This window comes from Scyliorhinus torazame, chromosome 19, assembly GCF_047496885.1.
Source record: "Scyliorhinus torazame isolate Kashiwa2021f chromosome 19, sScyTor2.1, whole genome shotgun sequence".
Lineage (NCBI taxonomy): Eukaryota > Metazoa > Chordata > Chondrichthyes > Carcharhiniformes > Scyliorhinidae > Scyliorhinus > Scyliorhinus torazame.
The window spans coordinates 105,033,181-105,059,197 of record NC_092725.1 but is presented as its reverse complement, the minus strand read 5'-3'; the positions used below and the strand labels follow the sequence as shown (position 1 = coordinate 105,059,197).

Sequence of the window (26,017 nt, the reverse complement as noted above, 5' to 3'; positions counted from 1 at the left end):
TGTCAAAAGCAGGGAACCTGCCCCCGTGTCCTACTCCAGTCGTGGAAATCGTTGCCGCAGGGCTAGCGCCCGTAGGGAACCCTACGTCCATCTCCCGAGATTATGAGGACTCTGGTTCTGAAATGGAAGCTGAGGAATCGGGAATTCCCACGACAGCCAATGCCGAAGAAGAATCTATGTCAATGACCATTTGGCGCTCTCTGCGGAACAGAAGATCGCTGATCCATTTCACACCTCCCAAACCGGCTCCTTATACAAAAGACTCAAGGCTGAGTGCGACAACATGGAAGCACCAGGGGTGAAACTGACTTGAGGGGAGAGAAATGTTATGAGAACCACGGAGGGCATGAGAAATCGTCGATTAATCGCCCCGTGGAATTCGTGGACTATGAGTTTCCCTATTGAGTGGGCGGACCCCCAGTCACTCAAACTGACCCCCAATCACTCACACTGACCCCCAATCACTCACACTGACCCCCAATCACTCGCACTGACCCCCAGTCACTCGCACTGACCCCCAGTCACTCGCACTGACCCCCAGTCACTCGCACTGATCCCCAGTCACTCGCACTGACCCCCAGTCTCTCACACTGATCCCCAGTCACTCAAACTGACCCCCAATCACTCATACTGACCCCCAATCACTCACACTGACGCCCAGTCACTCGCACTGACCCCCAGTCACTTGCACTGACCCCCAGTCACTCGCACTGATCCCCAATCACTCACACTGATCCCCAGTCACTCAAACTGACCCCCAATCACTCATACTGACCCCCAATCACTCACACTGACCCCCAGTCACTCACACTGACCCCCAGTCACTCGCACTGACCCCCAGTCACTCGCACTGATCCCCAGTCACTCGCACTGATCCCCTGTCACTCGCACTGATCACCAGTCACTCGCACTGACCCCCAGTCACTCGCACTGACCCCCAGTCACTCGCACTGACCCCCAGTCACTCGCACTGACCCCCAGTCACTCGCACTGACCCCCAGTCACTCGCACTGACCCCCAGTCACTCGCACTGATCCCAGTCACTCACACTGACCCCCAGTCACTCGCACTGACCCCCAGTCACTCATACTGACCCCCAGTCACTCACACTGACCCCCAGTCACTCGCACTGACCCCCAGTCACTTGCACTGACCCCCAGTCACTCGCACTGATCCCCAATCACTCACACTGATCCCCAGTCACTCAAACTGACCCCCAATCACTCATACTGACCCCCAATCACTCACACTGACCCCCAGTCACTCACACTGACCCCCAGTCACTCGCACTGACCCCCAGTCACTCGCACTGATCCCCAGTCACTCGCACTGATCCCCTGTCACTCGCACTGATCACCAGTCACTCGCACTGACCCCCAGTCACTCGCACTGACCCCCAGTCACTCGCACTGACCCCCAGTCACTCGCACTGACCCCCAGTCACTCGCACTGACCCCCAGTCACTGGCACTGACCCCCAGTCACTCGCACTGATCCCAGTCACTCACACTGACCCCCAGTCACACACACTGATCCCCAGTCACTCACACTGACCCCCAGTCACTCTCACTCGCACTGACCCCCAGTCACTAGCACTGACCCCCAGTCACTCGCACTGATCACTGTCATGATATTCAAACACACACATCATGATGGACACACTAACAGGCAAATCAGAGTACACAACACCACAACCAATCACAGACAAGAACACCAACCACATAAAAAAGCACGAGCACGACACCTGGAGGTCAGTAGGTCTGGGGAGAAGGAAGCATGAAAGAGCTGTTGAAACACCACAAGCAGGGAGCCCCCCACGTGCAGAGTGCAAAGACCAAGTTGTAAATAGCAAGTTTAAATAAACAAGTGTTGTACCATATGCAACTGTGTTGGCTCTTCTGTGTGTTAGAACACCCAACACCACATGGTACAGGAGTGGATCGATACCTGCCTACCAACCTGCCATTCTGGACATGGACCACACCGGCAAACCGCAGCCGATGCAAGTCACGGGGAACCTAGGCACCAACTGGAAGCTCTACAGGCAGCGATTTGACCTGTACATCCGTGCCACCGAAAAACAGAATGTCTCGGATGATTCGAAGATTGCAATGCTCCTCTTCTACGCAGGCCCCCACCCAAATGATGTCTTTAATTCACTGGTGTTCGAGGAAGGCGAAAACCAGGCCAAATATGACACGGTCATCCTCAAAATGGACCAGCACTTTCAAACTGAAGTAAACGAAACTTTCGAAAGATACATCTTTCAGCAACGCCTGCAAGGTAAGGAGGAGCTTTTTCAACCCTTTTTGACGCACCTCCGGATTCTAGCGCAGTCCTGCGGTTACGGCACCACCACAGAGTCCATGATCAGGGACCAGATTGTTTTTGGCGTTGCCTCCAGTGGCCTACGCCAGCAGCTTCTTAAAATAAAGAGCCTCACCTTAGCGTCTGCTGTGGAAGCCTGTGTCCTCCATGAAAATGCGACCTGCCGTTTTGCCCGATTTCAGGCGTCCGAGTTGGCACGGAGGGGGTCCCCAGCCGTCGAATCGGCAAGCCAGGCCGCCCACGACGTTGAACGCATCCAGGCCGTCGATTTCTTCCCGCCCCACGGCCCGGACGACAGCGGCCGCTTCCCGCGCTTTTCGCGGTCTCCCGCGCAGGTGCGCGCCAAGAATAACGGCCACAACGAGGGACGCACTGCGCAGGCGCGCCCACCGCAAGATCGCACTGCGCATGCGCAGTGGCGCAACGAACGCCGTGACGTCATGACGTGCAGCAAGTGTGGAGGTCTACACTTAAAAGGGCAATGTCCTGCAAAATACCAACAGTGCAACAGATGTGCCATGATAGGCCACTACGCAGCCCGCTGTCGTGCGGCTCAACCCATGGATCCGGCGCATCCTCGACAACCTCGCACACGAGTCAGGACCGTCCAGCCCACGCATCAAGACTTCCAGTTAAGTGATGCAGATGACCAGGATGACTTCAGAGTTGCCGTCATTGATGTCAACAAGGTCAATGCCATCAATCCAGACGATGAGTGGTGTGCCACCCTGACGGTCAACCGATCGCGCGTCGCCTTCCGTCTGGACACCGGCGCATCCGCCAACCTGATTGCTTACTCTGCAGTCCAGGCCATGAAGGTCAAACCACTCATCACACCATCCCGGCTTAAGATGGTTGACTATAACGGGAACGTTATCCCGTCCGTAGGATCTTGCCAGCTACAGGTGACTCACAAGAGGTACACGGCCACACTCCCCTTCGAAGTTGTGGGCTCATCAAAGGACTCGTTACTGGGCGCACAAGCGTGTAAGGTCCTTCACCTGGTACAGCGCATCATGTCTCTCTCTCCAGATGAGATATCCGACTTCCCGGATGCTGAGTTCCACGCGAATCTCCATTCCCTCCTCGCTCACAACCAGGAGGTTTTTGAAGGCATGGGGACATTGCCACACACGTACAAGATTCGACTCAGACCGGACGCCATCCCTGTCGTTCACGCACCTCGCAGGGTTCCTGCGCCTCTCAAAGACCGCCTCAAGGCACAACTGCAGATTCTTCAGGACCAAGGGGTCCTATCCAAGGTCACGGAGCCCACGCCATGGGTCAGCTCCATGGTCTGTGTAAAGAAGCCCTCTGGCGAGCTCCGTATATGTATAGATCCAAAAGATCTGAACAACAACATCATGCGGGAACACTATCCCATCCCAAAACGAGAAGACCTCACCAGCGAGATGGCGCGAGCCAACATATTCACTAAATTGGATGCGTCCAAAGGATTCTGGCAGATCCAACTGGACCCGGCCAGCCGAAGACTATGCACATTCAACACCCCTTTTGGCAGATTCTGCTACAACCGGATGCCATTCGGCATCATTTCGGCATCTGAAGTATTCCACCGCATTATGGAGCAGATGATGGAAGGCATCGAAGGGGTACGTGTATATGTGGACGATATCATCATTTGGTCCACCACTCCGCAGGAACACATGCATCGTCTTCGACGTGTCTTCACCCGCATACGGCAAAATGGCCTGCGTCTCAACCGTGCGAAGTGTGCTTTCGGCCAGACGGAGCTGAAATTCCTCGGGGACCACATCTCAAGGTCCGGGGTCCGTCCCGATGCAGACAAGGTTAGCGCCATCACAGCCATGCCACGACCGGCTGACAAGAAGGCTGTCTTAAGATTCCTGGGCATGGTCAACTTCCTTGGGAAGTTCATTCCCAACCTGGCTTCTCATACAACAAACATGCGCCATCTCGTAAAAAAATCGACGGAATTCAACTGGCACCAGTCGCATCAGCAGGAATGGGAGGAGCTCAAGCACAAACTGGTCACGGCACCAGTGCTGGCCTTCTTTGACGCGACTCGCCCTACAAAGATCTCAACAGACGCCAGCCAATCTGGTATTGGAGCGGTACTCCTGCAAAAAGACAGCACGTCATCATGGGCCCCGGTTGCGTATGCCTCACGAGCCATGACCCCTACCGAACAGCGCTACGCGCAAATCGAAAAAGAATGCCTGGGCTTGTTAACTGGACTGGACAAGTTCCACGACTATGTGTATGGCCTGCCACGATTCACGGTCGAAACTGACCACCGCCCCCTGGTCAACATCATTAACAAAGACCTGAACGACATGACTCCTCGCCTCCAGCGCATCTTACTCAAACTCAGGAGGTACGATTTTGAACTGATCTACACTCCGGGGAAGGAACTCATAGTGGCGGACACTCTTTCCCGAGCAGTGAGCACACCACCAGATGCGGAGGGGTTCGTGCGTCAAATTGAGGCACACGTGACTCTGACAGCAGCAAATATGCCAGCTGATGATCCTTGTCTGGCCCACATACGCGCAGAGACGGCGACTGACCCTCTGCTGCAGCGAGTGATGCGCCACATGACGGAAGGGTGGCTAAAAGGGCAGTGCCCCCAGTTTTACAATGTGCGAGATGATCTCACCAATATAGACGGGGTCCTTATGAAATCGCATAGGATCGTCATTCCACACAGTGTGCGCCAGATGATTCTTCGTCAACTACACGAAGGCCACTTGGGTGTCGAAAAATGCAGACGAAGGGCCCGGGCGGCGGTATATTGGCCGGGTATTAATGAAGACATAGCCAACATGGTGCTCAACTGCACAACCTGTCAGAGGTTTCAGCCGGCGCAACCTCCGGAAACACTTCTACCACACGAGATGGTGACGTCCCCCTGGGCGAAGGTGGGTGTTGACCTATTTCACGCGCTCGGCAGAGATTACATTGTTATTATAGACTACTTCTCAAACTACCCGGAAGTCATGCCTCTCCATGATCTGACGTCGTCCGCAGTCATTGGGGCCTGCAAGGAAACGTTTGCTCGCCATGGCATTCCAAGGACTGTCATGTCAGACAATGGACCTTGTTTTGCCAGCCGTGAATGGTCGTCCTTTGCCGCAGCATATGGTTTCACTCATGTGACATCCAGCCCTCTGCATCCACAATCGAACGGGAAGGCTGAAAAGGGTGTCCACATCGCAAAGCGGCTCCTGTGCAAGGCGGCTGATGCCGGATCGGACTTTAACCTTGCCTTGCTGGCCTATCGATCGGCCCCGTTATCCACGGGCCTCTCGCCAGCGCAGCTACTAATGGGTCGCTCCCTCAGGACGACGGTACCTTCCGTCCTGGCACCGACAACAGACCATGAGGCGGTTCTTCGGGACATGCAACTGCAGCGTGATCGCCAGAAAGGTCGGTACGACACACGAGCGACGGACCTGCCCCCCCTGTCCTCCGGAGACAAAGTACGCGTCCATCAACCGTATGGTGGCTGGTCAGCACCGGCCGAAGTCCTCCGACAAGTGGCTCCCCGCTCGTTCCTGGTTCGCATGCCGGATGGTTCCGTGCGTCGCCGCAATCGGCGCGCCCTTCGCCGACTTCCACGTTCACAGCCACACAACACGCCAGATCCTCAACAGGCTTCCGAGGATGACTTTGTGGAGCTGCCGCACATCACGCCCTTTCCATCGCCACCCATGGCCATGCCTGCACAGCAGCCGGTGGTTCTTGATCCACCCTTAAGGCGGTCAACCCGAATTCGTCGCAAACCCATTAGAATGGACTTATAATACAGTTCATATGTTTAATAAGTTGGACAATTTTACATGATAACCTGTTGTTGTTTATCGTTCCAAATGTCGTCTGACTGGACAACTGTTCAAAATTTTTTTTCTTCTTCTCTCGTTCGCATTTCTGTTATGTTATGGTACAACTGGATTCATGTGACGCACTCGACATCGCCCCATGTACATAGTTCCGTCATAGACACATGCTGCACACGACACACACACACTCTTAGATGCACTCACGTCACGATCATATTTATTACCACGTAGGCACATATCTTTGTAAAAAGGGGGGATGTCATGATATTCAAACACACACATCATGATGGACACACTAACAGGCAAATCAGAGTACACAACACCACAACCAATCACAGACAAGAACACCAACCACATAAAAAAGCACGAGCACGACACCTGGAGGTCAGTAGGTCTGGGGAGAAGGAAGCATGAAAGAGCTGTTGAAACACCACAAGCAGGGAGCCCCCCACGTGCAGAGTGCAAAGACCAAGTTGTAAATAGCAAGTTTAAATAAACAAGTGTTGTACCATATGCAACTGTGTTGGCTCTTCTGTGTGTTAGAACACCCAACACCACAATCACCAGTCACTCGCACTGACCCCCAGTCACTCGCACTGACCCCCAGTCACTCACACTGACCCCCAGTCACTCGCACTGACCCCCAGTCACTCGCACTGACCCCCAGTCACTCGCACTGACCCCCAGTCACTCGCACTGACCCCCAGTCACTCGCACTGATCCCCAGTCACTCACACTGACCCCCAGTCACTCACACTGACCCCCAGTCACTCACACTGATCCCCAGTCACTCGCACTGACCCCCAGACACTCGCACTGACCCCCAGTCACTCGCACTGACCCCCAGTCACTCGCACTGACCCCCAGTCACTCGCACTGACCCCCAGTCACTCGCACTGACCCCCAGTCACTCGCACTGACCCCCAGTCACTCGCACTGATCCCCAATCACTCCCACTGATCCCCAGTCACTCGCACTGACCCCCAGTCACTCGCACTGACCCCCAGTCACTCGCACTGACCCCCAGTCACTCGCACTGATCCCCAGTCACTCACACTGACCCCCAATCACTCACACTGACCCCCAATCACTCACACTGACTTCCAGTCACTCGCACTGACCCCCAGTCACTCACACTGACCCCCAGTCACTCGCACTGACCCCCAGTCACTCGCACTGACCCCCAGTCACTCGCACTGACCCCCAATCACTCGCACTGATCCCCAGTCACTCACACTGACCCCCAGTCACTCACACTGACCCCCAGTCACTCACACTGATCCCCAGTCACTCACACTGACCCCCAGACACTCGCACTGACCCCCAGTCACTCGCACTGACCCCCAGTCACTCGCACTGATCCCCAGACACTCGCACTGACCCCCAGTCACTCACACTGACCCCCAGTCACTCACACTGACCCCCAGTCACTCGCACTGATCCCCAGTCACTCGCACTGACCCCCAGTCACTCGCACTGACCCCCAGTCACTCACACTGACCCCCAATCACTCGCACTGACCCCCAGTCACTCGCACTGACCCCCAGTCACTCGCACTGACCCCCAGTCACTCGCACTGACCCCCAGTCACTCGCACTGATCCCCAATCACTCGCACTGATCCCCAGTCACTCGCACTGACCCCCAGTCACTCGCACTGACCCCCAGTCACTCGCACTGACCCCCAGTCACTCGCACTGACCCCCAGTCACTCGCACTGACCCCCAGTCACTCGCACTGACCCCCAGTCACTCGCACTGACCCCCAGTCACTCGCACTGACCCCCAGTCACTCGCACTGATCCCCAGTCACTCGCACTGATCCCCAGTCACTCGCACTGACCCCCAGTCACTCACACTGACCCCCAGTCACTCACACTGACCCCCAATCACTCACACTGACCCCCAATCACTCACACTGACCCCCAATCACTCACACTGACCCCCAATCACTCACACTGACTTCCAGTCACTCACACTGACCCCCAGTCACTCGCACTGACCCCCAATCACTCACACTGACCCCCAATCACTCACACTGACCCCCAGTCACTCGCACTGACCCCCAATCACTCACGCTGACCCCCAATCACTCACACTGACCTCCAGTCACTCGCTCTGATCCCCAGTCACTCGCACTGATCCCCAATCACTCACACTGACCTCCAATCACTCACACTGACCCCCAATCACTCACACTGACCCCCAATCACTCACACTGACCCCCAATCACTCACACTGACCCCCAATCACTCACACTGACCCCCAGTCACTCGCTCTGATCCCCAGTCACTCGCTCTGATCCCCAGTCACTCACACTGACCCCCAATCACTCGCACTGACCCCCAGTCACTCGCACTGACCCCCAGTCACTCGCACTGACCCCCAGTCACTCGCACTGACCCCCAGTCACTCGCACTGATCCCCAATCACTCACACTGACCCCCAGTCACTCATACTGACCCCCAATCACTCACACTGACCCCCAGTCACTCACACTGACCCCCAGTCACTCGCACGGACCCCCAATCACTCGCACTGACCCCCAGTCACTCGCACTGACCCCCAGTCACTCGCACTGACCCCCAATCACTCACACTGACCCCCAGTCACTCGCACTAATCCCAGTCACTCGCACTGACGCCCAGTCACTCATACTGACCCCCAGTCATTCACACTGACCTCCAATCACTCACCCTGACCCCCAAACTCTCACACTGACCCCTAATCACTCGCACTGACCCCCAGTCACTCGCACTGATCCCCAGTCACTCACACTGACCCCCAGTCACTCACACTGACCCCCAGTCACTCACACTGACCTCCAATCACTCACCCTGACCCCCAAACTCTCACACTGACCCCTAATCACTCACACTGACCCCCAGTCACTCCCACTGATCACCAATCACTCACACTGACCCCCAGTCACTCACACTGACCCCCAATCACTCACATTGATCCCCAATCACTCACACTGATCCCCAATCACTCTCACTGATCCCCAATCACTCACACTGATCCCCAATCACTCGCACTGATCCCCAATCACTCACACTGATCCCCAGTCACTCCCACTGATCCCCAATCACTCACACTGATCCCCAATCACTCGCACTGAGCCCCAGTCACTCACACTGAGCCCCAGTCACTCACACTGATCCCCAGTCACTCCCACTGATCCCCAATCACTCACACTGATCCCCAATCACTCACACTAAGCCCCAATCACTCACACTAAGCCCCAATCACTCACACTAAGCCCCAATCACTCGCACTGATCCCCAATCATTCACACTGATCCCCAGTCACTCACACTAAGCCCCAATCACTCACACTGAGCCCCAATCACTCACACTGATCCCCAATCACTCACACTAAGCCCCAATCCCTCACACTAAGCCCCAATCCCTCACACTAAGCCCCAATCACTCACACTAAGCCCCAATTGTCATGATATTCAAACACACACATCATGATGGACACACTAACAGGCAAATCAGAGTACACAACACCACAACCAATCACAGACAAGAACACCAACCACATAAAAAGCACGAGCACGACACCTGGAGGTCAGTAGGTCTGGGGAGAAGGAAACAAGAAAGAGCTGTTGAAACACCACAAGCAGGGAGCCCCCCACGTGCAGAGTGCAAAGACCAAGTTGTAAATAGTGAGTTTAAATAAAGAAGCGTTGTACCATATGCAACTGTGTTGGCTCATCTGTGTGTCAGAACACCCAACACCACATGGTACAGGAGTGGATCGTTACCTGCCTACCAACCTGCCATTCTGGACATGGACCACACCGGCAAACCGCAGCCGATGCAAGTCACGGGGAACCTAGGCACCAACTGGAAGCTCTACAGGCAGCGATTTGACCTGTACATCCGTGCCACCGAAAAACAGAATGCCTCGGATGATTCGAAGATTGCAATGCTCCTCTTCTACGCAGGCCCCCACCCAAACGATGTCTTTAATTCACTGGTGTTCGAAGAAGGCGAAAACCAGGCCAAATATGACACGGTCATCCTCAAACTGGACCAGCACTTTCAAACTGAAGTAAACGAAAGTTTCGAAAGATACATCTTTCAGCAACGCCTGCAAGGTAAGGAGGAGCTTTTTCAACCCTTTTTGACGCACCTCCGGATTCTAGCGCAGTCCTGCGGTTACGGCACCACCACAGAGTCCATGATCAGGGACCAGATTGTTTTTGGCGTTGCCTCTAGTGGCCTACGCCAGCAGCTTCTTAAAATAAAGAGCCTCACCTTAGCGTCTGCTGTGGAAGCCTGTGTCCTCCATGAAAATGCTGCCTGCCGTTTTGCCCGATTTCAGGCGTCCGAGTTGGCACGGAGGGGGTCCCCAGCCGTCGAATCGGCAAGCCAGGCCGCCCACGACGTTGAACGCATCCAGGCCGTCGATTTCTTCCCGCCCCACGGCCCGGACGACAGCGGCCGCTTCCCGCGCTTTTCGCGGTCTCCCGCGCAGATGCGCGCCAAGAATAACGGCCACAACGAGGGACGCACTGCGCAGGCGCGCCCACCGCAAGATCGCACTGCGCATGCGCAGTGGCGCAACGAACGTCGTGACGTCATGACGTGCAGCAAGTGTGGAGGTCTACACTTAAAAGGGCAATGTCCTGCAAAAAACCGACAGTGCAACAGATGTGCCATGATAGGCCACTACGCAGCCCGCTGTCGTGCGGCTCAACCCATGGATCCGGCGCATCCTCGACAACCTCGCACACGAGTCAGGACCGTCCAGCCCACGCATCAAGACTTCCAGTTAAGTGATGCAGAAGACCAGGATGACTTCCGAGTTGCCGTCATTGATGTCAACAAGGTCAATGCCATCAATCCAGACGATGAGTGGTGTGCCACCCTGACGGTCAACCGATCGCGCGTCGCCTTCCGTCTGGACACCGGCGCATCCGCCAACCTGATTGCTTACTCTGCAGTCCAGGCCATGAAGGTCAAACCACCCATCACACCATCCCGGCTTAAGATGGTTGACTATAACGGGAACGTTATCCCGTCCATAGGATCTTGCCAGCTACAGGTGACTCACAAGAGGTACACGGCCACACTCCCCTTCGAAGTTGTGGGCTCATCAAAGGACTCGTTACTGGGCGCACAAGCGTGTAAGGTCCTTCACCTGGTACAGCGCATCATGTCTCTCTCTCCAGATGAGATATCCGACTTCCCGGATGCTGAGTTCCACGCGAATCTCCATTCCCTCCTCGCTCACAACCAGGAGGTTTTTGAAGGCATGGGGACATTGCCACACACGTACAAGATTCGACTCAGACCGGACGCCATCCCTGTCGTTCACGCACCTCGCAGGGTTCCTGCGCCTCTCAAAGACCGCCTCAAGGCACAACTGCAGATTCTTCAGGACCAAGGGGTCCTATCCAAGGTCACGGAGCCCACGCCATGGGTCAGCTCCATGGTCTGTGTAAAGAAGCCCTCTGGCGAGCTCCGTATATGTATAGATCCAAAAGATCTGAACAACAACATCATGCGGGAACACTATCCCATCCCGAAACGAGAAGACCTCACCAGCGAGATGGCGCGAGCCAACATATTCACTAAATTGGATGCGTCCAAAGGATTCTGGCAGATCAAACTGGACCCGGCCAGCCGAAGACTATGCACATTCAACACCCCTTTTGGCAGATTCTGCTACAACCGGATGCCATTCGGCATCATTTCGGCATCTGAAGTATTCCACCGCATTATGGAGCAGATGATGGAAGGCATCGAAGGGGTACGTGTATATGTGGACGATATCATCATTTGGTCCACCACTCCGCAGGAACACATGCATCGTCTTCGACGTGTCTTCACCCGCATACGGCAAAATGGCCTGCGTCTCAACCGTGCGAAGTGTGCTTTCGGCCAGATGGAGCTGAAATTCCTCGGGGACCACATCTCAAGGTCCGGGGTCCGTCCCGATGCAGACAAGGTTAGCGCCATCACAGCCATGCCACGACCGGCTGACAAGAAGGCTGTCTTAAGATTCCTGGGCATGGTCAACTTCCTTGGGAAGTTCATTCCCAACCTGGCTTCTCATACAACAAACATGCGCCATCTCGTAAAAAAATCGACGGAATTCAACTGGCACCAGTCGCATCAGCGGGAATGGGAGGAGCTCAAGCACAAACTGGTCACGGCACCAGTGCTGGCCTTCTTTGACACGACTCGCCCTACAAAGATCTCAACAGACGCCAGCCAATCTGGTATTGGAGCGGTACTCCTGCAAAAAGACAGCACGTCATCATGGGCCCCGGTTGCGTATGCCTCACGAGCCATGACCCCTACCGAACAGCGCTACGCGCAAATCGAAAAAGAATGCCTGGGCTTGTTAACTGGACTGGACAAGTTCCACGACTATGTGTATGGCCTGCCACGATTCACGGTCGAAACTGACCACCGCCCCCTGGTCAACATCATTAACAAAGACCTGAACGACATGACTCCTCGCCTCCAGCGCATCTTACTTAAACTCAGGAGGTACGATTTTGAACTGATCTACACTCCGGGGAAGGAACTCATAGTGGCGGACACTCTTTCCCGAGCAGTGAGCACACCACCAGATGCAGAGGGGTTCGTGCGTCAAATTGAGGCACACGTGACTCTGACAGCAGCAAATATGCCAGCTGATGATCCTAGTCTGGCCCACATACGCGCAGAGACGGCGACTGACCCTCTGCTGCAGCGAGTGATGCGCCACATGACGGAAGGGTGGCTAAAAGGGCAGTGCCCCCAGTTTTATAATGTGCGAGATGATCTCACCAATATAGACGGGGTCCTTATGAAATCGCATAGGATCGTCATTCCACACAGTGTGCGCCAGATGATTCTTCGTCAACTACACGAAGGCCACTTGGGCGTCGAAAAATGCAGACGAAGGGCCCGGGCGGCGGTATATTGGCCGGGTATTAATGAAGACATAGCCAACATGGTGCTCAACTGCACAACCTGTCAGAGGTTTCAGCCAGCGCAACCTCCGGAAACACTTCTACCACACGAGATGGTGACGTCCCCCTGGGCGAAGGTGGGTGTTGACCTATTTCACGCGCTCGGCAGAGATTACATTGTTATTATAGACTACTTCTCAAACTACCCGGAAGTCATGCCTCTCCATGATCTGACGTCGTCCACAGTCATTGGGGCCTGCAAGGAAACGTTTGCTCGCCATGGCATTCCAAGGACTGTCATGTCAGACAATGGACCTTGTTTTGCCAGCCGTGAATGGTCGTCCTTTGCCGCAGCATATGGTTTCACTCATGTGACATCCAGCCCTCTGCATCCACAATCGAACGGGAAGGCTGAAAAGGGTGTCCACATCGCAAAGCGGCTCCTGTGCAAGGCGGCTGATGCCGGATCGGACTTTAACCTTGCCTTGCTGGCCTATCGATCGGCCCCGTTATCCACGGGCCTCTCGCCAGCGCAGCTACTAATGGGTCGCTCCCTCAGGACGACGGTACCTTCCGTCCTGGCACCGACAACAGACCATGAGGCGGTTCTTCGGAACATGCAACTGCAGCGTGATCGCCAGAAAGGTCGGTACGACACACGAGCGACGGACCTGCCCCCCCTGTCCTCCGGAGACAAAGTACGCGTCCATCAACCGTATGGTGGCTGGTCAGCACCGGCCGAAGTCCTCCGACAAGTGGCTCCCCGCTCGTTCCTGGTTCGCATGCCGGATGGTTCCGTGCGTCGCCGCAATCGGCGCGCCCTTCGCCGACTTCCACGCTCACAGCCACACAACACGCCAGATCCTCAACAGGCTTCCGAGGATGACTTTGTGGAGCTGCCGCACATCACGCCCTTTCCATCGCCACCCATGGCCATGCCTGCACAGCAGCCGGTGGTTCTTGATCCACCCTTAAGGCGGTCAACCCGAATTCGTCGCAAACCCATTAGAATGGACTTATAATACAGTTCATATGTTTAATAAGTTGGACAATTTTACATGATAACCTGTTGTTGTTTATCGTTCCAGATGTCGTCTGACTGGACAACTGTTCAAATTTTTTTTTCTTCTTCTCTCGTTCGCATTTCTGTTATGTTCTGGTACAACTGGATTCATGTGACGCACTCGACATCGCCCCATGTACATAGTTCCGTCATAGACACATGCTGCACACGACACACACACACTCTTAGATGCACTCACGTCACGATCATATTTATTACCACGTAGGCACATATCTTTGTAAAAAGGGGGGATGTCATGATATTCAAACACACACATCATGATGGACACACTAACAGGCAAATCAGAGTACACAACACCACAACCAATCACAGACAAGAACACCAACCACATAAAAAGCACGAGCACGACACCTGGAGGTCAGTAGGTCTGGGGAGAAGGAAACAAGAAAGAGCTGTTGAAACACCACAAGCAGGGAGCCCCCCACGTGCAGAGTGCAAAGACCAAGTTGTAAATAGTGAGTTTAAATAAAGAAGCGTTGTACCATATGCAACTGTGTTGGCTCATCTGTGTGTCAGAACACCCAACACCACACCAATCACTCACACTGAGCCCCAATCACTCACACTGATCCCCAGTCACTCCCACTGATCCCCAGTCACTCCCACTAATCACCAATCACTCACAGTGAATCATTCACATTGATCCCCAACCCCTCACACTGACCCCCAGTCACTCACACACGTTCCAACCCCTCACACTGACCCCCAGTCACTCACACACGTTCCAACTCCTCACACTGACCCCCAGTCACTCACACACGTTCCAACTCCTCACACTGACCCCCAGTCACTCACACACGTTCCAACCACTCACACTGACCCCCAGTCACTCACACACGTTCCAACTCCTCACACTGACCCCCAGTCACTCACACACGTTCCAACTCCTCACACTGACCCCCAGTCACTCACACACGTTCCAACCCCTCACACTGACCCCCAGTAACTCACACACGTTCCAACTCCTCACACTGACCCCCAGTCACTCACACACGTTCCAACCCCTCACACTGACCCCCAGTCACTCACACACGTTCCAACCCCTCACACTGACCCCCAGTCACTCACACACGTTCCAACCCCTCACACTGACCCCCAGTCACTCACACACGTTCCAACTCCTCACACTGACCCCCAGTCACTCACACACGTTCCAACCCCTCACACTGACCCCCAGTCACTCACACACGTTCCAACTCCTCACACTGACCCCCAGTCACTCACACACGTTCCAATCCCTCACACTGACCCCCAATCACTCACACACGTTCCAACCCCTCACACTGACCCCCAGTCACTCACACACGTTCCAACTCCTCACACTGACCCCCAGTCACTCACACACGTTCCAACTCCTCACACTGACCCCCAGTCACTCACACACGTTCCAATCCCTCACACTGACCCCCAATCACTCACACACGTTCCAACTCCTCACACTGACCCCCAGTCACTCACACACGTTCCAACTCCTCACACTGACCCCCAGTCACTCACACACGTTCCAACCCCTCACACTGACCCCCAGTCACTCACACATGTTCCAACCCCTCACACTGACCCCCAGTCACTCACACACGTTCCAACCCCTCACACTGACCCCCAGTCACTCACACACGTTCCAACTCCTCACACTGACCCCCAATCACTCACACACGTTCCATCCCCTCACACTGACCCCCAGTCACTCACACACGTTCCAACCCCTCACACTGACCCCCAGTAACTCACACACGTTCCAACTCCTCACACTGACCCCCAGTCACTCACACACGTTCCAACCCCTCACACTGACCCCCAGTCACTCACACACGTTCCAACCCCTCACACTGACCCCCAGTCACTCACACACGTTCCAACCCCTCACACTGACCCCCAGTCACTCACACACGTTCCAACTCCTCACACTGACCCCCAGTCACTCACACACGTTCCAACTCCTCACACTGACCCCCAGTCACTCACACACGTTCCAACCCCTCACACTGACCCCCAGTCACTCACACACGTTCCAACCCCTCACACTGACCCCCAATCACTCACACACGTTCCAACCCCTCACACTGACCCCCAGTCACTCACACACGTTCCAACCCCTCACACTGACCCCCAGTCACTCACACACGTTCCAACCCCTCACACTGACCCCCAGTCACTCACACACGTTCCAACCCCTCACACTGACCCCCAGTCACTCACACACGTTCCAACCCCTCACACTGACCCCCAGTCACTCACACACGTTCCAACCCCTCACACTGACCCCCAGTCACTCACACATGTTCCAACTCCTCACACTGACCCCCAGTCACTCACACACGTTCCAACTCCTCACACTGACCCCCAATCACTCACACACGTTCCAACCCCTCACACTGACCCCCAGTCACTCACACACGTTCCAATCCCTCACACTGACCCCCAGTCACTCACACACGTTCCAACCCCTCACACTGACCCCCAATCACTCACACACGTTCCAACCCCTCACACTGACCCCCAGTCACTCACACACGTTCCAACCCCTCACACTGACCCCCAGTCACTCACACATGTTCCAACTCCTCACACTGACCCCCAGTCACTCACACACGTTCCAACTCCTCACACTGACCCCCAATCACTCACACACGTTCCAACCCCTCACACTGACCCCCAGTCACTCACACACGTTCCAACCCCTCACACTGACCTCCAACTCCTCTCACTGACCAAATAAAGACAACAAATCCTATTCCCCAAAGAGCCATAAATGAACCAAGTGGATGTTGACAACAATCCAGCAGTATCATCGTCACAATTGCTAACACTGACTTTCTTTCCCAGGCTTACTAAGTACGGAATGTTGGGATTTAAACTCATGAGCATTAGTTCAGTCACATAACCACAAGATGTATATATTCTGTCTTTAGATGTGGTCAGAAGTAGAGCCAGGAACCCTGCCTTGAGTGAAGATAGGGAAATGACTGGGGGAGACTGTTCCCTCATCGCACCAGGCAGCTTTCTTCACTCGCCCAATGGTGGTGTTGTGGTAATGTCATTGGACTTGTAACCTTGTGGCTGATGCCGCGGGGGCATGGGTTCTAATCTCACTGTGGCAGATGGTGGAATTATAAATTTAATTAATAAATTCAATTTATTCATGAAAATAATATGGAACTGAAAGTTATACTCAGTAATGGTGATCTTGAAGCTCGCACCGATTGTTGTAAAACCTCAACAGGTTGTGCCGCCGTTACCTGGTCTGGCCTACAGGTGGCTGAAGACCCACAGAAAAGTATTTGACTCTTTTCCGGCCCCCATTATTTCCCCAAAATCAGTTTTTTTAAATTATTCATGGGATATAGGCACCGACGGCTGGGCCAGCATTTATTGCCCATCCCTAATTGCCTTTCAACTGGACCAGGTGGGCTTTTACAACCCCTCACACTGACCCCCAGTCACTCACACACGTGATCCTAGATCCTAGAATTTACAATGCAGAATGAACTAAAAATCGCTTATTGTCACAAGTAGGCTTCAAATGAAGTTACTGTGAAAAGCCCCTAGTCGCCACATTCAGGCGCCTGTTCGGGGAGGCTGTTACAGGAATTGAACAGTGCTGCTGGCCTGCCTTGGTCTGCTTTCAAAGCCAGCGACTTAGCCCTGTGCTAAACAGGCCATTCAGCCCATGCACCGGACCATGGAAGGATCACTCTACCTAAGCCCACACCTCCACCCTATCCCCGTAACCCAGTAACCCCACCTAACCTTTTTGGACACGAAGGGCAATTTAGCATGGCCAACCTGCACATCTTTGGACTGTGGGAGGAAACCGGAGCACCCGGAGGAAACCCACGCAGACACGGGGAGAACGTGCAGACTCCGCACAGGCAGTGACCCAAGCCGGGAATCGACCCTGGAACCCTGGAGCTGTGAAGCAACTGTGCTAACCACTGTGCTACCGTGCCGCCCAGTCTCATGGCCATCACTGGACTTTTAATCCCAGAATTCAAGTTCGAACCCGGATCCCCCGAGGTTGCCCTGGGTCTCTGGATTATTAGTCCAGTGACAATACCACTGTGCCAAAGCCTCTTCCTCGCTCTAACAAGCCACTCAATCCAACAGCAGTTAGGGATGGGCAACAGATACCAGTGATACCCACACCCCGTGTAAAAAGTCTTATCATGAAGCAGCTGATCCCCATGGCTATCTGCTAAATGCGATGTTAATTGGGCTTCAGATGAATATCTGAACCAGTGTGAAATAATGCAGCACTTTGATTTCTTCAATAAAGAAGGTTCCGAGGTTCAGTAAGTTGAAGTGCTCGCTCCAGCAAATGAGTATTGGCACCTGAAATAAAAAGCTTCACTTGAATTTATAACGTTACATTAACCTTGTCACCAGCATTTATCTCTGTACTCCCTTTGGATAAGCGTGTCCTGTCAAATTAACCTACTGATTTTAATCTACTTCTTCCTTTTAAAATACATAATGAATTTTACTTCCTCAAATATTTGCTTGCGTCGATATGACTTGTTATCACAGAATATCAGGACTGACAACATGTTAAGACAATGATACTCGGTGCTCTGTCTGCACTGGGTGCGTGTGCATGGTGAGTGTGTATGGATAAGAAAATGTGTGTAGTGGGTGTGTGAGTATGTGCGTGTAAGTATTTGTGTATGAGTGTGTGAGTATAAATGTACACCGCGGGGCGGGTAACAGTGTAAACCCCCCTCGGTCTGGGTCATTAACACTCCAATGTATAAAAGAAACATGACAATGTAAATGTTTAAGAAGCAATTGTAACGTTAAGAGCGATATGTGTGTAAGGTTATCAAAATTGAATGGAAGAAAGTCAAGGGAATGTGTAACTCTGATGGAAATGTACAGTCAAGACAATTCGAAATGTTCTGTAATGTTTAGTACAGATTTTATGAATAAAGTATATTTTTTGAAAAAATAAATAAATAAGGGTATGAGTGTGCGCGCATGCATGTGAGCGAGTTTGAGAATATATGTTTGAGTTTGTAAAAAAATAATGGGCGGGATTCTCTCAGCCCACGCTGGGCCGGGGAATCGCCGGGCCGGACGCGAATTGCGCGACGCTGTCACGACGGCGGTCTGCCGATTCTCCGCAGAGCGCCATTGGTGCCGGTTCGGCGCTGGTGGCCCCCCCCCCCCCCCCCAGCGATTCTCCACCTGGGATGGGCCTAGCGGCCGCACAAAAAAATCCGAGTCCCGCCGGCGGCATCCACGTGTGGTCTTACCCGGCGGGACCTCGGCGCGCATGCATCCGGGAGCGGCCTGGTGGGAGGGGGGGGTTCTGAAATAGGGGGGGGGCTCCACTGTGGTCTGGCCCGCGATCAGGGCCTACAATCCGCGGGCCAGCCTCTCGGGCTGGGGGCCTCTTTTGCTCCGCGCCGGCCCCTGTAGCCCTACACCATGTTCCGCCGGGGCCGGCGCGGAGAAGGGATTGGCGCCGGCCCCACTGCGCATGCGCAGACCTGCGGCGCCCATCTGATGCCGGGATCGGCAGCTGGAGCGGCGTGGGTCGCTCCAGTGCTGTGCTGGCCCCCTGTAGCGGTCAGAATCGCTGCTCCTGAGGCCATGTTTCGCGACGGCGTTTACAACGGCGTCAACACTTAGCCTCAGGATCAGAGAATCCCGCCCAATGTATGCGATGTGTTGTGTTTCTGGTGTGTGACAGAATGTGTGATATATGAGAGAATGTGCAGTGTATGAGTTGATTTGTTATGTTCTAGGTGTAACATAAGCAGCTTCCTTGTGGTGCACTTGACAAAGGAAGGTTCAGACGTGGAGATAACTTCAACACGTTTATTGAACTATTTACACTTCTATTACTTGGGTTCGACACTACTGCTAATCCTACTATAGCTACCCAGATTGACTAACCAGTTGCTGCAATCCACGTGGTGGGTGTAATATGAATCAACCCTGTGTCTGTACTCACCGACTGTCTCCACTGGAAAGAGGCAGATCATGTGTGTGGTGTCATTTATATATGGGTTAGTGTAATCGCCCCCTGTGGTCGTCTCACCTCCGTGTGTATCGTGAATGTCCATTGGTTGTGTCCTATCTACCTGATCTATTGGTTGAGTGTGTGTGTGTGATATTTCTGGTGCTCCCTCTAGTGTCTAGCTAGCCTACATGCATTTACATTGATGCACATCACCACATGAGTGATGTGTGTAACAGAGCGAATGCGTGTTATGCGTGAAAGAATGTGCGATGGTGGTGAGAGCAAATGCGTGGGATGCATAAGAGCGTATGAGAGTCGCGTGTGTGAGAAAGTGTGTGGTATATGTGAGAATGGTGTGTGTGAGAATGTGCAGTGTTTGTGAGAGTAGTGTGCGTGAGAGTATATAGTGGTATGTGGGGGAGTGATGCATGTCAGAAAGTGCGTGGTGTGTGAGAGAGTGTGTGGGGGAGGGGGGTGTGAGGCAGGGTGTGTATAGGAGAGGGGGGCTGTGAGAGAGGGTGTGTGTGAGAGAGAGAGGGTGTGTGGGGAGGGGTTTGTGGGAGAGGGAGGGGTGTGTGGGAGAGGGGGTATTTGTGAGAGAGAGGGGGTGTGGGAGGGAGAGAGGGGGTGTGGGAGGGAGAGAGGGGGTATGGGAGGGAGGGGGGTGTGGGAGGGGGTGTGTGGGAGAGAGGAGGTGTGTGGGAGGGAGAGGAGGGTGTGTGGGTGGGAGAGGAGGGTGTGTGGGTGGGAGAGGAGGGTGTGTGGGAGGGAGAGGACAGGTATAGGAGGGAGAGAGGGGTGTGGGAGAGAGGGTGCGTGTGGGTGGGGGGAGGGAGGGAGAGAGTGGGTATGGGAGAGAGGGGGCTGTGTGGGAGAGAGGGTATGTATGGGAGGGAGAGAGAGGAGTGTGGGAGGGAGAGGAGGGGAGAGTGGAAGGGAGAGAGGGGAGTGTGGGAGGGAGAGGAAGGGAGAGGAGGGGAGAGTGGGAGGGAGAGGATGGGTGTGGGAGGGAGAGAGGGGGTGTGGGAGGGAGGGTGTGTGGGAGGGAGAGGAGGGTGTGTGGGTGGGAGAGGAGGGGAGTGTGGGAGGGAGAGGAGGGTGTGTGGGAGGGAGAGGAGGGTGTGTGGGAGGAAGAGGAGGGTGTGTGGGAGGGAGAGGAGGGGGTGTGGGAGGGAGCGAGGGGAGTGTGGGAGGGAGAGGAGGGGAGTGTGGGAGGGAGAGGAGGGTGTGTGGGAGGGAGAGGAGGGTGTGTGGGAGGGAGAGGAGGGTGTGTGGGTGGGAGAGGAGGGTGTGTGGGTGGGAGAGGAGGGTGTGTGGGAGGGAGAGGAGGATGTGTGGGAGGGAGAGGAGGGGTATAGGAGGGAGAGACGGGTGTGGGAGAGAGGGTGCGTGTGGGTGGGGGGCGGGAGGGAGAGAGTGGGTATGGGAGAGAGGGGGCTGTGTGGGGGAGAGGGGATGTATGGGAGGGAGAGAGTGGAGTGTGGGAGGGAGAGGAGGGGAGAGTGGGAGGGAGAGAGGGGAGTGTGGGAGGGAGAGGAGGGGAGTGTGGGAGGGAGAGGAGGGGAGAGTGGGAGTGGGAGGATGGGTGTGGGTGGGAGAGGAGGGTGTGTGGGAGGGAGAGGAGGGGTGTGTGGGAGGGAGAGGAGGGGAGAGTGGAGGGGAGATGAGGGTGTGTGGGAGGGAGAGGAGAGGTGTGGGAGGGAGAGGAGGGGAGAGTGGGAGGGAGAGAGGGGAGTGTGGGAGGGAGAGGAGGGTGTGTGGGAGGGAGAGGAGGGTGTGTGGGTGGGAGAGGAGGGTGTGTGGGTGGGAGAGGAGGGTGTGTGGGAAGGAGAGGACAGGTATAGGAGGGAGAGAGGGGTGTGGGAGAGAGGGTGCGTGTGGGTGGGGGGAGGGAGGCAGAGAGTGGGTATGGGAGAGAGGGGGCTGTGTGGGAGAGAGGGTATGTATGGGAGAGAGAGAGAGGAGTGTGGGAGGGAGAGGAGGGGAGAGTGGGAGGGAGAGAGGGGAGAGTGGGAGGGAGAGAGGGGAGTGTGGGAGGGAGAGAGGGGAGTGTGGGAGGGAGAGGATGGGTGTGGAGGGAGAGGAGGGTGTGTGGGAGGGAGAGGAGGGTGTGTGGGAGGGAGATAGGGTGTGTTGGAGGGAGAGAGGGTGTGTGGGAGGGAGAGGAGGGTGTGTGGGAGGGAGAGAGGGTATGTGTGGGAGGGAGAGGAGGGGTGTGTGGGAGGGAGAGATGGGGTGTGGGAGGGAGGGTGTGTGGGAGGGAGAGGAGGGTGTGTGGGTGGGAGAGGAGGGGAGTGTGTGGGAGGGAGAGGAGGGTGTGTGGGAGGGAGAGGAGGGGGTGTGGGAGGGAGCGAGGGCAGTGTGGGAGGGAGAGGAGGGGAGTGTGGGAGGGAGAGGAGGGTTTGTGGGAGGGAGAGGAGGGTGTGTGGGTGGGAGAGGAGGGTGGTGGTGGGTGGGAGAGGAGGGTGTGTGGGAGGGAGAGGAGGGGTATAGGAGGGAGAGAGGGGGTGTGGGAGAGAGGGTGCGTGTGGGTGGGGGGTGGGAGGGAGAGAGTGGGTATGGAGAGAGGGGGCTCTGTGGGAGAGAGGGTATGTGTGGGACGGAGAGAGAGGGGTGTGGGAGGGAGAGGAGAGGTGTGGGAGGGAGAGGAGGGGAGAGTGGGAGGGAGAGAGGGGAGTGTGGGAGGGAGAGGAGGGGAGTGTGGGAGGGAGAGGAGGGGAGAGTGGGAGTGGGAGGATGGATGTGGGTGGGAGAGGAGGGTGTGTGGGAGGGAGAGGAGGGGTGTGTGGGAGGGAGAGGAGGGGAGAGTGGGAGGGAGATGAGGGTGTGTGGGTGGGAGAGGAGGGTGTGTGGGAGGGAAAGGAGGGGAGTGTGGGAGGGAGAGGAGGGGGTGTGTGGGAGGAAGAGGAGGGGAGTGTGGGAGGGAGAGGGTGGTGTGTGGGTGGGAGAGGAGGGTGTGTGGGTGGGAGAGGGGGGTGTGTGGGTGGGAGAGGGGGGGGGTGTGGGTGGGAGAGGGGGGCGTGTGGGAGGGAGAGGAGGGGAGTGTGGGAGGGAGAGTAGGGTGTGTGGGAGGGAGAGGAGTGGAGAGTGGGAGGGAGAGGAGGGGTATGTGGGAGGGAGAGGAGGGTGTGTGGGAGGGAGAGGAGGGTGTGTGGGAGGGAGAGGAGGTGTGTGGGAGGGAGAGGAGGTTGTGTGGGAGGGAGAGGAGGGAATGTTGGAGGGAGAGGAGGGGTGTGTGGGAGGGAGAGGAGGGGTGTGTGGGAGGGAGAGGAGGGGTGTGTGGGAGGGAGAGGAGGTGTGTGTGGGAGGGAGAGGAGGGGTGTGTGGGAGGGAGAGGAGGGGTGTGTGGGAGGGAGAGGAGGAGCGTGGGAGGGAGAGGAGGGTGTGTGGGAGGGAGAGGAGGGTGTGTGGGAGGGAGAGGAGGGTGTGTGGGAGGGAGAGGAGGGTGTGTGGGTGGGAGAGGAGGGGAGAGTGGGAGGGAGAGAGGGGAGTGTGGGAGGGAGAGGAGGGGAGTGTGGGAGGGAGAGGAGGGGAGAGTGTGGGAGTGGGAGGATGGATGTGGGTGGGAGAGGAGGGTGTGTGGGAGGGAGAGGAGGGGTGTGTGGGAGGGAGAGGAGGGGAGAGTGGGAGGGAGATGAGGGTGTGTGGGTGGGAGAGGAGGGTGTGTGGGAGGGAAAGGAGGGGAGTGTGGGAGGGAGTGGAGGGTGTGTGTGGGAGGAGAGGAGGGGAGTGTGGAGGGAGAGGAGGGTGTGTGGGGTGGAGGGGGTGTGTGGGTGGGAGAGGGGGGGTGTGGGTGGGAGGAGGGGAGGGTGTGTGGGGAGTGGGAGAGGAGGGAGTGTGGGAGGGAGAGGAGGGTGTGTGGGAGGGAGAGGAGGGTGTGTGGGAGGGAGAGGAGGGTGTGTGGGAGGGAGAGGAGGGTGTGTGGGAGGGAGAGGAGGTTGTGTGGGAGGGAGAGGAGGATGTGTGGGAGGGGAGGAGGGTGTGTGGGAGGGAGAGGAGGGGTGTGTGGGAGGGAGAGGAGGGGTGTGTGGGGAGGGAGAGGAGGGGTGTGTGGGAGGGAGAGGAGGGGTGTGTGGGAGGGAGAGGAGGGGTGTGTGGAGGGAGAGGAGGAGCGTGGGAGGGAGAGGAGGGTGTGTGGGAGGGAGAGGAGGGTGTGTGGGTGGGAGAGGAGGGTGTGTGGGAGGAGAGGAGGGTGTGTGGGAGGAGAGGAGGGTGTGTGGGAGGGAGAGGAGAGGTGTGTGGGAGGGAGAGGAGGGGTGTGTGGGAGGGAGAGGAGGGGTGTGTGGGAGGGAGAGGAGTGGCGTGGGAGGGAGAGGAGGGTGTGTGGGAGGGAGAGGAGGGGGGTGTGGGAGGGAGCGAGGGGAGTGTGGGAGGGAATGAGGGGAGTGTGGGAGGGAGAGGAGGGGAGTGTGGGAGGGAGAGGAGGGGAGTGTGGGAGGAAGAGGAGGGGAGTGTGGGAGGGAGAGGAGGGTGTGTGGGAGGGAGAGGAGGGTGTGTGGGAGGGAGAGGGTGTTTGGGTGGGAGAGGAGAGGTGTGTGGGAGGAAAAGGAGGGTGTGTGGGTGGGAGAGGAGGGTGTGTGAGAGGGAGAGGAGGGGGTGTGGGAGGGAGAGGAGGGGGTGTGGGAGGGAGAGGAGGGGGTGTGGGAGGGAGAGGAGGGGGTGTGGGAGGGAGAGGAGGGGTGTGGGAGGGAGAGGAGGGGTGTGTGGCAGGGAGAGGCGGGGGTGTGGGAGGGAGGGTGTGTGGGAGGGAGAGGAGGGGGTGTGGGAGGGAGGGGAGGGTGTGTGGGTGGGATAGGAGGGGTGTGGGAGGGAGAGGAGAGGTGCGTGGGGGAGGGAGGGTATGTGTGGGAGGGAGAGAGGGGTTGTAGGAGGGAGAGGAGGGGAGTGTGTGGGAGAGAGGGGGCTTTGTGGGAGAGGGTGTGTGTGGGAGGGAGAGAGAGGGGGTGGGAGAGAGGGGGCTGTGTGGGAGGGAGGGTGTGAGTGGGAGGGAGGTAGGTGTGTGGGAGGGAGAGGAAGGATGTGGGAGAGAGACGAGGGGTATGTGTGGAATAGAGGGTGTGTGAGAGGGAGAGGAGCGGTATGTCTGGGAGAGAGGAGGGTATGGCAGAGAGGGGTGTGGGAGGGAGAGGAGGGGTGTGTGGGAGGGAGAGGTGGGGGTGTGTGGGAGGGAGAGGATTGGTGTGTGGGAGGGTATGTGTGGGAGGGAGAGGATTGGTGTGTGGGAGAGTGGGGGTGTTTGTGGGAGAGAGGGGGTGTTTGTGGGAGAGTGGGGGTGTTGTGGGAGAGTGGGGGTGTTTGTGGGAGAGTGGGGGGGTTTGTGGGAGAGTGGGGGGGTTTGTGGGAGAGTGGGGGTGTTTGTGGGAGAGTGGGGGTGTTTGTGGGAGAGTGGGGGGTTTGTGGGAGAGTGGGGGTGTTTGTGGGAGAGTGGGGGTGTTTGTGGGAGAGAGGGGATGTTTGTGGGAGAGTGGGGGTGTTTGTGGGAGAGTGGGGGTGTTTGTGGGAGAGTGGGGGTGTTTGTGGGAGAGTGGGTGTGTTTGTGGGAGTGGGGGTGTTTGTGGGAGAGAGGGTGTGTTTGTGGGAGAGTGGTGGTGTTTGTGGGAGAGAGGGGGTGTTTGTGGGAGAGTGGGGGTGTTTGTGGGAGAGTGGGGGGTGTTTGTGGGAGAGTGGGGGGTGTTTGTGGGAGAGGTGGGGTGTTTGTGGGAGAGTGGGGGTGTTTGTGGGAGAGTGGGGGTGTTTGTGGGAGAGTGGGGGTGTTTGTGGGAGAGTGGGGGTGTTTGTGGGAGAGTGGGGGTGTTTGTGGGAGAGTGGGGTGTTTGTGGGAGAGTGGGGGTGTTTGTGGGAGAGGTAGGTGTTTGTGGGAGAGTGGGGGGTGTTGTGGGAGAGAGGGGGTGTTTAGGGGG

General features: G+C 56.3%; 1 protein-coding gene across 2 annotated transcripts in view; it reads right to left on the bottom strand.

Annotated features, from left to right (window-relative positions):
* chst11 (carbohydrate (chondroitin 4) sulfotransferase 11) overlaps positions 1–26,017 on the bottom strand; it is a 310,305-nt gene that overhangs the window by 245,354 nt on the left and 38,934 nt on the right. The window lies entirely within an intron of this gene.